Here is a 14909-nt window from a genome sequence, read left to right on the forward strand (position 1 = left end):
ACTTATCTAAATTGTTACATGTAGTCATTAGAACTCGCATAATATGTTTATTTTAATTTCCTTGTACTTGTTTCAAAACTACAAAAAAGGAAGTTCATTGAAATCATAAATAAAGTGAATCATTGATTCCATTCATGCTCATTTTTAATCTTAACTAAAATAATAAATAAATATAAATATTTAATTCATAGAGTTTGCCCATTTTTAATCTTTATAAACTATTACTCTAATAATATATATTATATTATTATATATTATTTATTATTTGAACTAAAAAATGCTTTTTTTTTTAATTATATTTTTTTATATTTACCTAATTGAAAAATAAATATTATAGAAGGAAGAAAATAATTTTTTCTATGGGTAATTAGACAGACAATTAATTATATAATATTAATATATTATATATAATATATAAAATAAATATTTAAATGCGAAAATTTACATAAATATTTAAATTCCTTTGTGGCTCTCTGACAGGAAATGGTAAACTGAAACTTTCATAAAGCTTTTCTGTTTGCTTAATATATTGTAATATTGTAATATTGTAATTGGAGAGCTTGCTCTGCTATTTTATTTATTAACAAAAAAAGAATCTGTGCCATTTCAATAAAATTTAAAATATATTTATACAACCTTCATATTTGTTATATACATAACATATATATTTTATATATATTATATCTGTACTTTTCTGAGCCCCGTTGGTCTAGCCTCACTGGACTCACTGGACGAACTGTTTGAAAGGTTTCTTAGGGAGAACTCTAGGCCTTATTGCCTTTGCGACTATTCTACATAGATCACTTGATGTGCTAAAAAATTGATTTCAATGAAACTATCTTATTTTCCTTATAGCATTTCATACACATATTATGTCATTTAATAATATTTATACATCATATTCGTGACATGCATAAGAATTTGTACAAAATACTTTCTGCTCTTTCGCTGTCTGGCTGTGTGAATGTGTGAATATTTCAGTTTTATATGATTCTCAGACATTTGTCTGAGTTGGCCTCACCGACTGACTGGGCGAACTGTGTGACGCTTATGACGGCACAATTTCTAACCAGTTGTTCTTGTTCTTGTGCTTTTGTCGCCTCTATACGACATCTAAAGGTTTTCTTCGTTTTCTTCCTCTTCTTTTTTGTGAGTGTTGTGTCTTGTCAGCTGTTGGTTGTTGCTTTTGCTACAAATTCAGTTGCAATTCATGAGAACTGACCAAGAGCGAAAAGTCGCGACGACGCGCCGGCTGCAAGAACATCAAGTGCTGTAATTTTCTCATGACGATAACAAAGTCGCAGCGCTGTAAGAAAAAGTGTTGCCAAAATGGTCAACGTACTCTACGAGCCGTCGTCGTGGCAGCAGCGCGAGTGGTTTGACTTGTCTAGCGGCCTGGCAGCTCCAACTGTTCTTGGCCAGACATTGGCATGCGTTGCAGTAAAATCTGCATTCCTGCGAGACCATTTAAATGCTGATGTCTGCGTCAGCTCTACAATCTGCAGTCAGCTAGCTTAGTTGGCCAGCTAGCCAGCCAGTCGTTGGCCATTTGCCAGTTAGTAGCTGTGCGCATCAGTTGTTTGCTTCTTGTCTGGTGCGCTGATTTGCCGCCGGAAGTACGACTCGCTAAGCAGCAGAATTTTCTATTCGCTGCTGTCGCGTCTTATACTGTTAGCCGGCCGTCGCGACGGCTGTTAGCGAAAAGCTCTTGGCTAACAGCATTGCCCCTACCCGAATGCCACATCCTGTTGGCTAACAGCCGACTGTAGCTTTTCATGTTAGCATTTCCCCAGGCATATAACAGTTCCGAGGCAGGTGCCCCGCTTCGGGTGGCTCTTCGTTTCCTAAAACCGGTTACTTTGCACACCAGTTGCGCATTTATTATGCATGGCTGTGACGTGGCTGGAACTGTGGCTCTGTGTGGCTCTGTGACTCTGGCTCTGGCTCGGACTGTGCGACTGTGGGACTGTGGCACTCGCACGTTTCCTGGCCGCGCTTTGTTAGGATGCATTGGTTGAAGGTATGTGTGCCAAGTGCGCTGGCCATTTGGCTGCTTGGCTGGTTGGCTGGTTGGCCGGTTGGCTGATTCGGTCTGCTCTTCTGGCTGGATTTTGATCAGTCGTCGCTGGCACTGGTTAAACCTTGGCCTTGAGGCCCTTAAATGGCTCACTGTTCGCGCAACTTGCTATCGTAAATTGCTGTTGCTGTTGGCAGGCCAAAAGCCTGTTCCTGCTGCTTGTTGCTTGTTTTGTTTTTCTTCTTTGCTTTTCTGTTTCTGTTTCTGGCTCAGTTTCAGTTGCTGTTTTTTTTATTTATCTCTTCCATTCGATTTGCAAACAGTCGCCACATATTATCGTGCTGTCGCTGTGCTTGCAATCAAAGTCTGGCTTGGCCTTCGCGTTTGTCTTTAAAAATAAAGCAAAAATAAAAAAAAGATGGCGTATAAAAATACTTTTTTTTTGCTGTTGCGGCTGCTGCTTCGGCTTCTGCTTCTCTTCTGCTGCCCTGGATTTTTGATTTCACTTTTGTGGCCAACTACAAATTCTGGCAGCTTAACATGCGCCTCATTAGCCGTTAGTTGCATTCAACCCGAACACAAAACCAAAATGCTTTTGTTGTAAACTCAATTTAAGCTGTGGCAAGTGGCAGCAGCGGTAAGCCATAAATACAATAAATCACAATTTAAAGAGCGCAAGCCAGTGCCCTGTTGTTGTTGTTGTTGTTGCTGTTCTTAAGCTTTGTTCCTTTTGCTGCCGCAGTCTGGCTAAATAATTCCAATCAGCAACTGCTGCAGACCGATGCCGCGGCATACCCGGGCTGCTGCTTCGCGAAGGTCGCCAAAGGTAAAAGGCAACAAGCAGCAGGAGCAGCAGCAGCAGCGCCTTATTATCTATACCATTGTACTTGCTTTTTGCTGCACGTTCGCTACGTTGGCTGGTTGTCGGGCTAGAGGACTATGCTGAATTGAAGTTGAAAAGCTTCTTCATTGCTTTAGAGTCGAGGGCTGGGTTTACTCTGTTCCTCACTCCTCTTCGCTCACCAAAAAACAAAAACCCGGATTTTTTGTTTTGGCGTCTCCTTAGTTATCCTGGACCTGAGATTGTATTCTAGAACGACTTTTGACTTCGCTGCTTGGTTAGAGTAAATTGAAATTAAAATTTGTTAAGAACTATACTTTTGTTTTGGAAGGTATTTTGATAGTGTTGGAAAATATGCAACATTTATTTGTATGAATGAGGATCTCTTGTTTTTGTCAAGCGAAGATAACTCTGATAAAGTTTTGTATAGAGACTATTAGTGTACAAACTGTCAATTTCTATATATTTTTTTTTTTCTGGTTTTCATTCTATTTTATTTGCTTCAACTTTATCTGCTAAGAAGAAAATTAGGATTAACGAAAATCCATAGATTTATGAAATTTAAAAAAAAATTAACTATTGCCCTTTTTTTAATTTTTTTTTTTTACTTTTACAAAAATATTTTTCATTAATTTATTTACTTTTTTATTTTATTTTTTTTTTTGTTAGTTTATTTCTTTTTTATTTATTTTTATTTTTAAAATTTTTTTATTATTATTATTATTATTTATTTATTTTTTATATCTTTAATTTTTTTTTTTTTTTTTATCAACCGAGTGTAATTATAAGTCGGTGCATGTTGCTTTCTTCTTTGTATTTTCATCTGTACTCTGCATTTGGCTGCTGCTGATTGTTAAAGGAGTTACCTGATTTGAGTTAGCGACAGAGTTCAGCGCTGCATTTGTAACAATTACGATTTCGAGTCAGTTCTTGCTTTGCTCTTGTTGCGATTTAAATATTTGTAATATTATGCCACTTTTGTCTTGCTTCGTCGAGAAATATATATACATATACGTATATTCGACAAAAATAACTGAAAACCCTTTTCTCGAGTCTGTTCATAAATATTTACAACTAAACACATTTACATTTACACACAAGCGTATAAATAAATTTTTATTCTGTTTACAGTTCGAATTGGGGACTGTGTTAAGATTTGTTATGCACTTGCTCAGTATTTTAAATCAATTTCTCCAAATGAAATTTATTTAATTTAATTTAATAAAACTGGCGACTTTTGTATATTGAATTAGAGTTCAAAACTTGATATGATAAATTATTAATTAATTATATAAATATTATCTTTTATACATATATTTGTATTATGTAAAAATTTCATTTAATATGACTAATAAAAGTTGTTTTACTAAGAATAATAATTTTATTGATACCATAAATATTATGTATATATAATCATCTCTATATGAGAGGATTGTGGTTCTTAAATATTATTGAGCTAAAAATTCTTTATTAATTGATTGGTTTATATGAAATATAAGAATTAGTCCTTAAGCCGTAGATCCAGACTAAATGTATTTACTTATCCCACTAAAATGTTTAATTGTTCTCACTAACACATTTTCTTGTGCTGTCTAAGAGAAGATTCATTGATTACCAGTCATACTCTTTTCTTGGGCTCCAGCCCTGCTCGCTCACTCGTTAACAGCAAATTAGACAAATTTCCTATGGATTGATGGGTGTGTACGGTGGGTAGACTCGGCTCGGGCTTGAGTGTCACAGAATAAAACATAATGCCACTGTGCAAATCACGCTAATGAAAAGCCTGGCGAATGCCATTCACAGCGCCATCATCAATAGAGGTGGGGCATGGCGGAGGCAAAGCCGAGCTGTGGAGCTCGACGAAAAGGACAAGTGGGCAAGCAAATAAACTTGAAAGGCGCCACTCGATGAGTGGGCGGTTGGGTGGTTGTGCGTTGGCGTGGTGCTTACACTCGGTCAGTGAGTGCTGTGCCCGGATATGCCAAGTAGTTGTCGCTCGTGACTCTCGATCCTGGTTGACTTATTTCGACTTGAGCCGTCTCGACCTGCTTGCGTTCGCTGTGTGACCCAATCCGCTTAGCTTGTCCTGCGACGCTGCCTTGGCTCCAGATGTTGTTGTTGTTGTTGTTGCTGTTGTTTTTGACCTTATTGGTTGTAAGTGCTAACAATGAGATTATGCTTCATTACGCGCCACCATCGGGTCAGGCCGGCTGACTGACTGATTGACTGACTGAGTGACTGACTGGCCGCACTGCTGGTGGCAATCATAACAAGCTTTTTGCGCACCATTAGCATCGCGGTTGCTGTCGATAATAGCGTAAGTGCTTCAACTAATGGATAGCCTCCCGCTTCATGTCCACCACCCAGTCCAGCTCTTGTGGAGGAGTGTAGGTGCGGCTGGTTGCAATTGTTAAATGCTTACAGCTACCGCAGTCAATGCAAACCAAGCCAAGCCAAACCAAGCCAAACCAAACCAAACCAAACCAAATCACCGCTCCACTCCACACTCCCCTCTCAGTGGAGGTCCGTGCACTCAGCAACACATCAATGCAAAGTGAGTTCTCGCACCGGAATCTCAAAAATGCAGCAGCTCCAGACTTTCGACTGGCCGGCGACGATGATGATGATGATGAAGCTGTTGCGGTCGCTGCATTGCCCCATTCAGGCAGGCGGCAGGCTTGGAGTCTGCCTACGAGCACTGTGCATATATGTATGTATATATGTATGCATATGTGTGTGTGCATTAATGTGTATGTTTGTGTGCCCATTGGAGCCTTTGCTCGTCTGGCACGTTGAGCTGTGCGGCCATGGCCACAAAATGCCTGTCGTTGGTAAAGTTGCCAAACTTGTTTCATTTGCGGTGGAAGTATAATTGCGGCTACGACGGCAATGAAGGCGGCTCAGTTCGCGAATTTTACTGCCCTTTTTGCCTGGAATTTTATTATTGGAAATGTTTCGATGGATGGTCTGGAAATCTGCTGCTGTTTACCTGATGCAGCCTGTGAATTTTTGTGCTGCTTCTTGATTTGCTTTCGTTCTTTTATTTTGTATTTCAGTTTTTTCAATTTTTAATTTCAAAAGGCGTACCGCTCCACCTCACCCGTAGCTCACAGTGGGTCAAGAGTTCGCTTATGTAGAATTCTCTGCCAGGAGAGAGAGCAATACAAATGTCGCAAGCCTTTGTGACGCTGGAATGTTATGATAATAAACAAAATTGGCTTATGACCAAAGGCCAACAAACATTTTGGCCTATGAGCAACTGCTGACAGTGGGACATTACTTGGAGTTCTGGCAAGTGTTTGCTGCGATGTTGGCGCTGTTGGCAAGTTCATGGCCAAAACAATTGCAGAGCAGGGCAACAGCAACAGCAACAGCAACAAAGTAATTACGCCAACACGCAAAGTTGTTGTTGTTGTTGTGGCTGCTGCTGTTCAGCTTAATGTTGCATGCACCAATGCGCAGCATAGACTATCAGCACTTGCTACAATTAATTCCCAAGCATAAAACATACACAAACAATTATTCAGTTAAATAGTTTGGAAACTTTGTTAGTTCCCGAATTTCATATATAGAATTTTAAGAGTTTCCAGTAATCATAAAGAAGGCTAAGACTAACTCAATTTTCCTTGTGGAAATCTTAGAAAATTTGTATATAATATTATCGGCAATTTTTGACCATAAACCGAACTTGAGAATTTCTCCCACTTTTGCTCACCTTTCTTTGAAATTGAATTGAATTAAAATATAAGTATGTACTTATATATATTTCAAAGCTTAAGCTTAAGTGATTATTTCATTTGAGGAAATAATATTTCGGGCATAAGTCTTGAGAGCCAATTTCATTTGCATTTGTTAGCGAGCTGCTAGCCCAGTTCTTCTTGGCCAAGATGTTAGCAACGCATTTGCACAATGCAAAACGTTTGTGGTAATAAATTTAGCTTAAAATAAACCAAGAGACAGCAACTATAGTGACTATAATTCTATTGCACATTGCTGTTGTTGCAAGCAGCAAGCAATGGAATGTGGTGGGGCAACAGCCAACAGGCAACAGCCAAGTTAAGCGCGCAAGGCAAGACAAAGTAATAGAAGAGAAGAAGACATTCCAAGCCTTGGTCAGAGCCAAGTGCAGGCAGTAAAGTCAAGTCGCAGTTACACTGTGTATGTGTATGTGTGTGTGTGTGTGTGTGTCGCTGTGTCTGTGTGAGTTGCATGCAATTTTGCCGTTTATGCCATTTGCAATAAGAACGACGACGAGGGCAGAGAAAAAGGCGCTGCAGCAGCAAAAGAAATATTCGACTGAATTAAAATGTGGCAAGTTGACTATTTCGTGCGTTAAGTTGTTGCCTGTTGCTGTTGTTGCTGTTGCTGTTGCTGTTGCTTGTTGGCTGCTTGGTTGGTTTCGCATCGCTTGGCCGCCGCCAAGACAGGGCTAGCTGGCTGGCTGGTTGGCTAGTAAATGTTGTTACCGCATATTTCTCTCCAAAAGATTCAAGTTGAAGTTGAATGTCGTCTGCGGCTCCGAGTCCGATGTTGATGTTGCTGTTGCTGTTGCTGTTGTTGCGGCGGCTGCCTTGGCCGCCAGTTGTTGCCATTGAATTACCAAAGTCAACGGCTCCTTCTCGTTCTTCTCTATCTCTCTCTTCTGTTGTTGTTGTTGTTGTTTTTTGTTTTTGTTGCATTTCAAGCAGTCAGCCAAGCAACCAGCTAGCTAGAGCTATAGCGACAACGTTACCGAGATTGAGATTCATTGCCTGTTGCATGCCACAGCCGTTGAACTGGCTGCATGTGCCCCTGCCGCTACCTCCCGCCACAGTCGCAGCCCCCTGTGCAGCTGTTGCGCTTGACTAGCAAAAATTATATGCACATACATATATCTGTATCTATATGGTGGCGGCCCCTGGTTTGTCTTGCGGCAACATGAATGTTGCATGCGACTGGTAGACCACATTCTATGTTTATATTTTTGTGTAGTGCTGTACTTTCTGTACGCCCCACAGCCCGTAATGGGTCGATCAGGCTCAAATGTGCACGGCCAATTGAAAAACTTGATGCGTGTGCACTTCAGTTTTGTATTACGATTTTACAGCTTAATCAATATTTGTGCATTAAACGAAAGTAAATAATTTTTATGCTCTTGGCTGGTGTTTCGTCTGCTCTCTGGCTCGCTCTATATTGGTCTCGTTTGGTCTCTTTTTATGGTCATTGCAGGTAAGCCCCATTTTACATTTTTTGAACTACCAACGAGAACGGCGAACGGCAGTTAGAGCCGGGGCTAATGCGGCATAAAGAGCGTGAGTAAAAACAAACGCAAATCATTTAACGAGCCAAGCTTAGACTGGGCACATATTGTTTTATATGCCGCGGGCACAGTCAAAACAGCAACAACAGCAACAACAATGGCCAATAACAACAACGACAACAATGAAAGTTGGCAACAAATTGCGCGTAAATCTCATAAACCGTTTACAACTACAACAGCTCAACGCGATGCGGCATCATCGATGACGCCGCCATCAACGTAGCCGTTTCCTGCAACAATAACAACGCGATTTTTATGCAGAGCATCGGTTTTATCGGTCTGTCAGTGAGTGAGCGAGCGAGACGCAGAGAATGTGTGAGAGAGAAAGAGAGTGAGATAGAGAGAGCGGACAGTCGACAAAGCTAAAACACTCCTGAGCCTCGCTCATGGCCAATAGCCTAAAAGTTGTTGATACAACACAAAAACAAAATCGAAAACAATCCAAAAATTGCTCTTTCCGAATTGTGTCGATAAATGAAATTTATTTCTATCAGTGCCGAATCATATGGCCAAATCTATGGGCTTTTCGCCGGGTTATCAACGGCAACATTTGCATACTAACGGGTGCCGCTGAGTGTATTAAGGGATTTGCCATCAAATAGTGCACTTCATGCAACTCGAATTGAATGTGTTTATTTACAGAGAAATACCTCTCTATATATGTATATATTTTTGTTTTATTTCTATTTTATTTCTTGTGCACTTATAAAGCTAACAATCCCATTGGTATGTTGAGAGCGGCATTTTTGATCGTGTTTCCATCAAATAAATAACACTTAAAATGTATAACAATTGTATTTGAATTCATTCCATTCTGTGTGGAAACTTTTCAGTCTATTCGGCATGCAATGCAGACTATTTACACTCTGAATAGATGAGAATTGTTTATCAATATTGTTAGAATTTTATTATATATATATGTACAATTCTAACAATATTGATAAACAATTCTCATCTATACTAGAGCAGAAAAAATATAGGATTTCAATAAATATTGTAAGATATATATATATATATATATATATATATATATATATATATATATATATATATATATATATATATACATATATATAGAAAAAATATAGGATTTAAATAAATATTGTAAGATTAAATTAATATTTATTTAAATCCTATATTTTTTCTGCTCCTAATCTAAATTTTGACTCCAGTGCATATCAAACCCGATTGGAACTTGATTAAATTTTGCAATTTATATTTATTGAATTTAATTATATATAGAAGCATTATATATAGAATTATAATTATATATAGAAGAATTGAATATAAATTTAATATTCAATAAAAAATTGTAATAAATGATGTTATCGCATTTTTGTATAAAACAGTGAATATAAAAACATATAAAAGGAATATCATACTGAACATATTAGTTTTTGAGCACTATTTTAATTATAAGTAGAATTTTTAATTAAAAATTTTCTTGATTTAATGGCTTTCAAATATAATTTAAGGACTCAGTTTCATATATTACTTCAGATATTGGAAATAATAATAATGAAATTCATTCCTGAAATCTATTTTAATTGTAAATAGTATTCTGACTTATTTTTACTATTCTAATTGATTCATTAGTTTTCAAATATAATTTAATAACTCAATTTCAAAATTGTATCAGTAAATTTGTACTGTAATCATTTTATTTATTTTCCTAAGTATATATTCTTCTAGGGCCTTGTTGGTCTATTCTTACCAACCAATAGATGGGCTCGTTTATTACCAAACACTGTGGCTCAGTCAGTCAGGAGGCACAGCTCATATCTACAGTTAAGCTTTTCCGAAAAGCTTTTCCGCTTAACAGTGGCCGCGTTAACAGTGAATCCATTCCCCTGCAGAGCTACCCCTACATCAACGCCAGCCAACCCCTAGAGGAAATGTTTTCCCCTGGCCGTGTCGGCCACCCACAACTCGTCAACTGCCTCATTCACACCTATGGTCGTATTTGCACCTTGCTGTCATGCGCGCTGCGTCCGTTCGGACTCTCGCACACGAACAGCGCGCGACGCGACGCGAGGCGACTCGACGCGAAGCGATGCGATGCGATGGGCAAGCGGCAGCATCGGCTCGGCTGGGCGACATCGGAAAAGCCATTCGGTTTTCCGTGCTTCGGCATTTCGGCACGACAGCTGCGGCGCTCGCCTTTGCCTTGGCTGGGAGGGTGGCAAAAGCGTCGCCGCTCACCTGAAAGCGAATGCTGCTTTGCCGTCGTCGTCGTCGTCGTCGCTGTCGCCGTCGCCGTTGGTCGTGTGTTGGGCGCTCTGTTTCCACCCCTTGCGCGCATTTCCGAAGCAGGTGTAACAATTATTATTTTCTCGTTGATTTTGTCGTCGCAGCCGCTGCCGACGACGACGGCGACGACGACGTTGTTGTTTTGCCTTTTTTGCGTTGCACGCTCTGCCCGTCGCCCTGCGTACGCCGCCTCTTGATTTTCCATTTTCCATTTCTCTTAAACGCAGTCTCCCGCTCGCACAGCAACGCTCTCGCTCGCTCGCACCAGCACGCGGCTATTGGCAGGGCGCGCACGCATGGCGCTTGCATTTGCTGTCTCACATGGCCCCACGTGTGTGTCAAAGTGTGTGTGTCCTTATCTGCCACTGTATGTGTGTGTGTGTGTGTGTGTGTAGGTGGGTGCTAGTAATGTTGTTACTGCAACAATAGCTGCTATTACAACAGCAAAGGTAACAGCAGCAGCAGCAGAGCGGCAGAGGCAGCGACGAATGTCCCTTCGCACGAAGGTGAATCCCACAGCGTCGTCGAGCTGCTCAGGTGGGCCAGTTGGTGTGCGCCTTCCCCATCTGATCCTCAAAAGGTCTTATACGAGTTGTGGATGACTTATACGAGTGTTATATAACAACGAAAGTCATGGGGCTTTGCACACAATGATGAACACGTTACCAAATCGCGCCCAGCGAACGACGACGACAGCAAACAAGAAAAAATTATAATGAACAAAAGACGTTTAATAATTGCGCACCTGAGGCACCACAAAAGCCGAGCCTCAATATGAAGCGTCTCCAGCAACAGCAGAAACAAAAACAACAACAACATAAGCAATATCAAAGCAATGGCAAAGGCAAAAGAACGTTGAAGAGGCAACAAGCCAAGGAACCGGCAGGTAACAAACGGCAACAGAGAGGAAGAGCATGAGAGAGAGAGAGAGAATGAACGACAGAGAGAGAGAGAGAGAGAGAGCTGAGCAGAGAGGAGACTAAGTAAAGGTGTGCTACGCGCTCCGAAAACAGTTTTCGGAGTTCATTTTTCTAGAAGGAGAAATGCTGCCCAGCCTACGTCGCTGTCGTCGGCAACGACGTCGCCGTCGTCGTCGTCGTCGTCGTTGATGTTGTTGTCGTCGTTTCGTACACGAGCTAGCATCTCTAGGTGGTCGGTGTCGGTGTCGAACTCGTCCGGTTCTGGCCTCTACTGTTGCTTTATTTTGGATAACGTGCGTCGCTGTTGCTGCTGCTGCCGCTGTCGCAGTCGCTGCCGGCGTCAGCGTTGGCGCAACAGATTCAATCTGGCGACAGCAGCGCTGCCGCACTCCGAAACAAAAAAAGGTATATTACCTTAGAATGCCAGTCGTTCTTACTTCAGTCTTCGTACAGTCTTTGCTTTAACCCGTTCCAATTCTGTCCGCCGTTCGTACGCTCGCTCGCTCGTTCGCTCTATAGAAATCATATGTAGTATAACAGCAACAACAACAACAACAAGAACAACAACAGCAGCAGCAATTGGCACCGTAATAATAACAACAACAACAACAATTACAACTACAACAGTAGCAGTAGCAGTAGCAGAAATCGGCAACAACAACAAAAACAATAAGAACAAGAACAACTATACCTGGCTATAGAACAAACACGCGCACCGACAGTCGACAGTCGCTTCTCTTCAGTTAGAGCTCTCGAGTTGTGTTGTTTTTTTTTGTTTTTGGCTATCATCATCAACAGGGTAGCCGTAGTCAGTCGTAGCCTCATCGCCGTCGAGCCGCCGCCGCTGTCGTAGCCGTCGCCGCCGCTGCCGCTGCCGTCGCCGTCGCCGTCGCAGCCAGCACACACATCACAAACCAACCACCACCACCACTACCACTACCAACAACATCAGCAGCAGCAGCAGCACCACCACCACCACCACCACCAACACCAACGCAAACACCCATAACAGCAGCAACAACAATAACAGAAGCAGAAGCAGCAGCAGCAGCAGCAGCAACACTCACACACTCTCACACGCACACACATACGCGTTCGCTCACTCACGAAAATTTCAATATCCAAATCAAAGTTGAGTTCAAATCGAAAACAGCCGCAATACCAGCAACAACGTCTCGCAAATAGCACGCGGATAATAAAAAACACACGCAGCATATCAAATAGTCAAAATTCGCCAAGTTCTGAATAAGTAAAAGAAAATCAAATCGAATCAAATGAAATCATATCAATGTTCATGAACAGCTGCAATCAAAATAAAACACAAATATTACTAAAGGCAATATAAATAAATTCGAAAGTATAATAATCAAAATAAATCGAAATAAAAACAAATCCGCAAACTTTTTCACACGGCTTTATTTCCGGTAATTCTCGAGTTTTCACTTTACGTGTGTGCTAGTAGAAATTAAAATCTAAAAATCTAAAAGTCTCAAGATCTACGAACACTTACAAACTTGAACTTCTCTAAATTGTTTTGAAACTTGACCGCTATCAGTGTATCGCTATTTTGTATATTCTGACACTTGACAACAACAATAACAGCAACAACAACAACAACAACAGCAACAAGATGTAAGCTAAAATTCATTAGGCAAAACAAATCAGATTAAAATTAATATTAAACAAAAACAAAAAAGCAATAATAAAATTAAAAATAATAAATAAAGAAACAAATATTTTGTGCTCGCAAAATTTATTTAGAAAAAATTTTGAAAATCTTTAAGCTAAAAGCGCACAAAATTGTTGAAATATCTGTACACAATGCTCGAATATATCCAGAAAAAAAAAATGACAATAAAAAGAATTGCTGGCCAAAAGTTCGTTGCTCGCCGACTCGATTTTAATTCTTATTGCCAGTAAGCCAGGCAGGCAGGCAGGCAGTCAGAGGCCAGCTCTACAAAAGCAGCAACAGCCCAAGAACACGTTCTAAACTGAGCTCACTGGCTTGTTCAAGTCAAGAGCAACAGCAGAAACAACAACAAGAAGAGCAGCAGCAACAGCTCCAGCTTCACGAATAGGCCCAAAAGACTACCAAAGAAATTTCAAAGCCGGCAAAAAAACAGAACGAATACAAAAAGAAGAAAAGAATGAAATATCAGCAGTGCAGGAGACGTTAGAAGGGAAAGGCAACACTCACTGAACGCTGACTGAGTCTTAGCCGGGCAGCAAGCGGCAAGCGGCAACAGCGAAACACGTTTTTGTGTTTGCGGGCCACAAAACCAAAACACAAAACGAAAAGCCAAAAAAAAAAAAAAAAAAAAGCAAACACACACGAAACAAAAACACACACACAGAATTTGTGTTTGTGTGTGTGCGTGTCTGTCTGTCTGTTAGCTATAAAACCTTATGGCCAACGTTCCAATAGGCCGCACACTCACTTCACTTTGCCCGTCCGCTTCGCTTCTTCACTCTCTCTCCCTCTCTCTCGCTCTATGTATTGCTCTGGCTCTGTTGCTCTTTCCTTCACTCAGCCGCTCAATCGCGTACTTAGTACGCATCGAAATAATTCCCGTAGTTTATTTTTATTGTTGTAATTACACGTCTCCAAGCCAATCGCCGCGAGAGTACAAAAGTACGCTCATATCTCTAGCTAGCTTCTCAAGTCTGAGTCCAACTTGGCAACGCGATCCCAAGAGCCAAAAACTGTGAGTCAGGCAAAAATACAAAAAAGAGAAGACAATAAAAAAAGAAAACAAAAATACAAAAAAAAGCAAGGCAAAACCGGTAAAGGCAAAGAAATTTCGTGCGTGCTAATCACGGAGAGCGTAATGCGCTCGCACAATTGTTAGAACTGGCAGCAGAGAGTTGGCCAAGAGTCAGTTAGGCGCTTTTTTGTAAGGTCTGAAAACGTGTTTTTTTGTGCGTACAGAAAGAAATAAAAAAATTGAAATAAAATAAGCAGCAGCAAAATAAAAATGAAATAATAAAACACAAAAATTATTAACGCACTTCAGACAAGAAGAGCACAAAATATTCAAAGGCAAATTTTTTGTTTTGTTTCAGAGCCGTAATTACAAGTAACCACACAACAACAACAACCACAACAACAACAAGAAACATCTATAAATAAAACAAGCAACATTTTAGCTACAAAAGTTACAAAATATATCAACAAAACCCAATAAAAAAAATTAAAGACAACTTAACAAAAAAACATCAACGAAAAGGCAATACCAACAAATCATAAAAGTCAAAAGATACAAAGAAATCAAAAAACAAACCAACTTCATTTCATCTTCTCAACGACTTTGACTCGGCACTTAATTGGTAATAAGAGCAAAATTATTATATTAAGTATTCTCATGCCCATTGTGTGTGTTTTCGTTACTTATTTTGTGCCATTTTGTTGTTATTTGTTTGCGCTTCATTTAGTTTCTCTTTTGTTTCACGAATTCCCTCATTTTTTACTTAAGTTTCAAGTTTGGCTTTGAATTGGCAAATGAAAACGAAAAAAGCCTCGACCAAAATAATTGCGGAAAAGTGACGCAATTATTCTAATTTTCCATTGGCAAATCTGATAAA

At 40.0% G+C, this 14909-nt stretch overlaps 1 protein-coding gene across 13 annotated transcripts in view; it reads left to right on the top strand.

Annotated features, from left to right (window-relative positions):
- The window catches only part of heph (polypyrimidine tract-binding protein 1 heph), a 182198-nt gene that overhangs the window by 66471 nt on the left and 100818 nt on the right, over positions 1-14909 (top strand). For 7 of the 13 annotated variants that reach the window (XM_089256164.1, XM_089256169.1, XM_089256165.1 and 4 more), the window contains one exon: positions 14391-14654. The exons of 5 other annotated variants lie outside the window; for them this stretch is intronic. The gene's annotated coding sequence lies outside the window, so the exon portion shown is untranslated. Of the gene's footprint in view, positions 1-11689; positions 12960-14390; positions 14655-14909 lie in introns of those variants that run through there. One more of the 13 variants, XM_089256171.1, reaches the window with a different exon arrangement.

This window comes from Drosophila navojoa, chromosome 2 (assembly GCF_054131105.1).
Source record: "Drosophila navojoa isolate 15081-1374.11 chromosome 2, UAZ_NAV_1.0, whole genome shotgun sequence".
Taxonomy (NCBI): domain Eukaryota; kingdom Metazoa; phylum Arthropoda; class Insecta; order Diptera; family Drosophilidae; genus Drosophila; species Drosophila navojoa.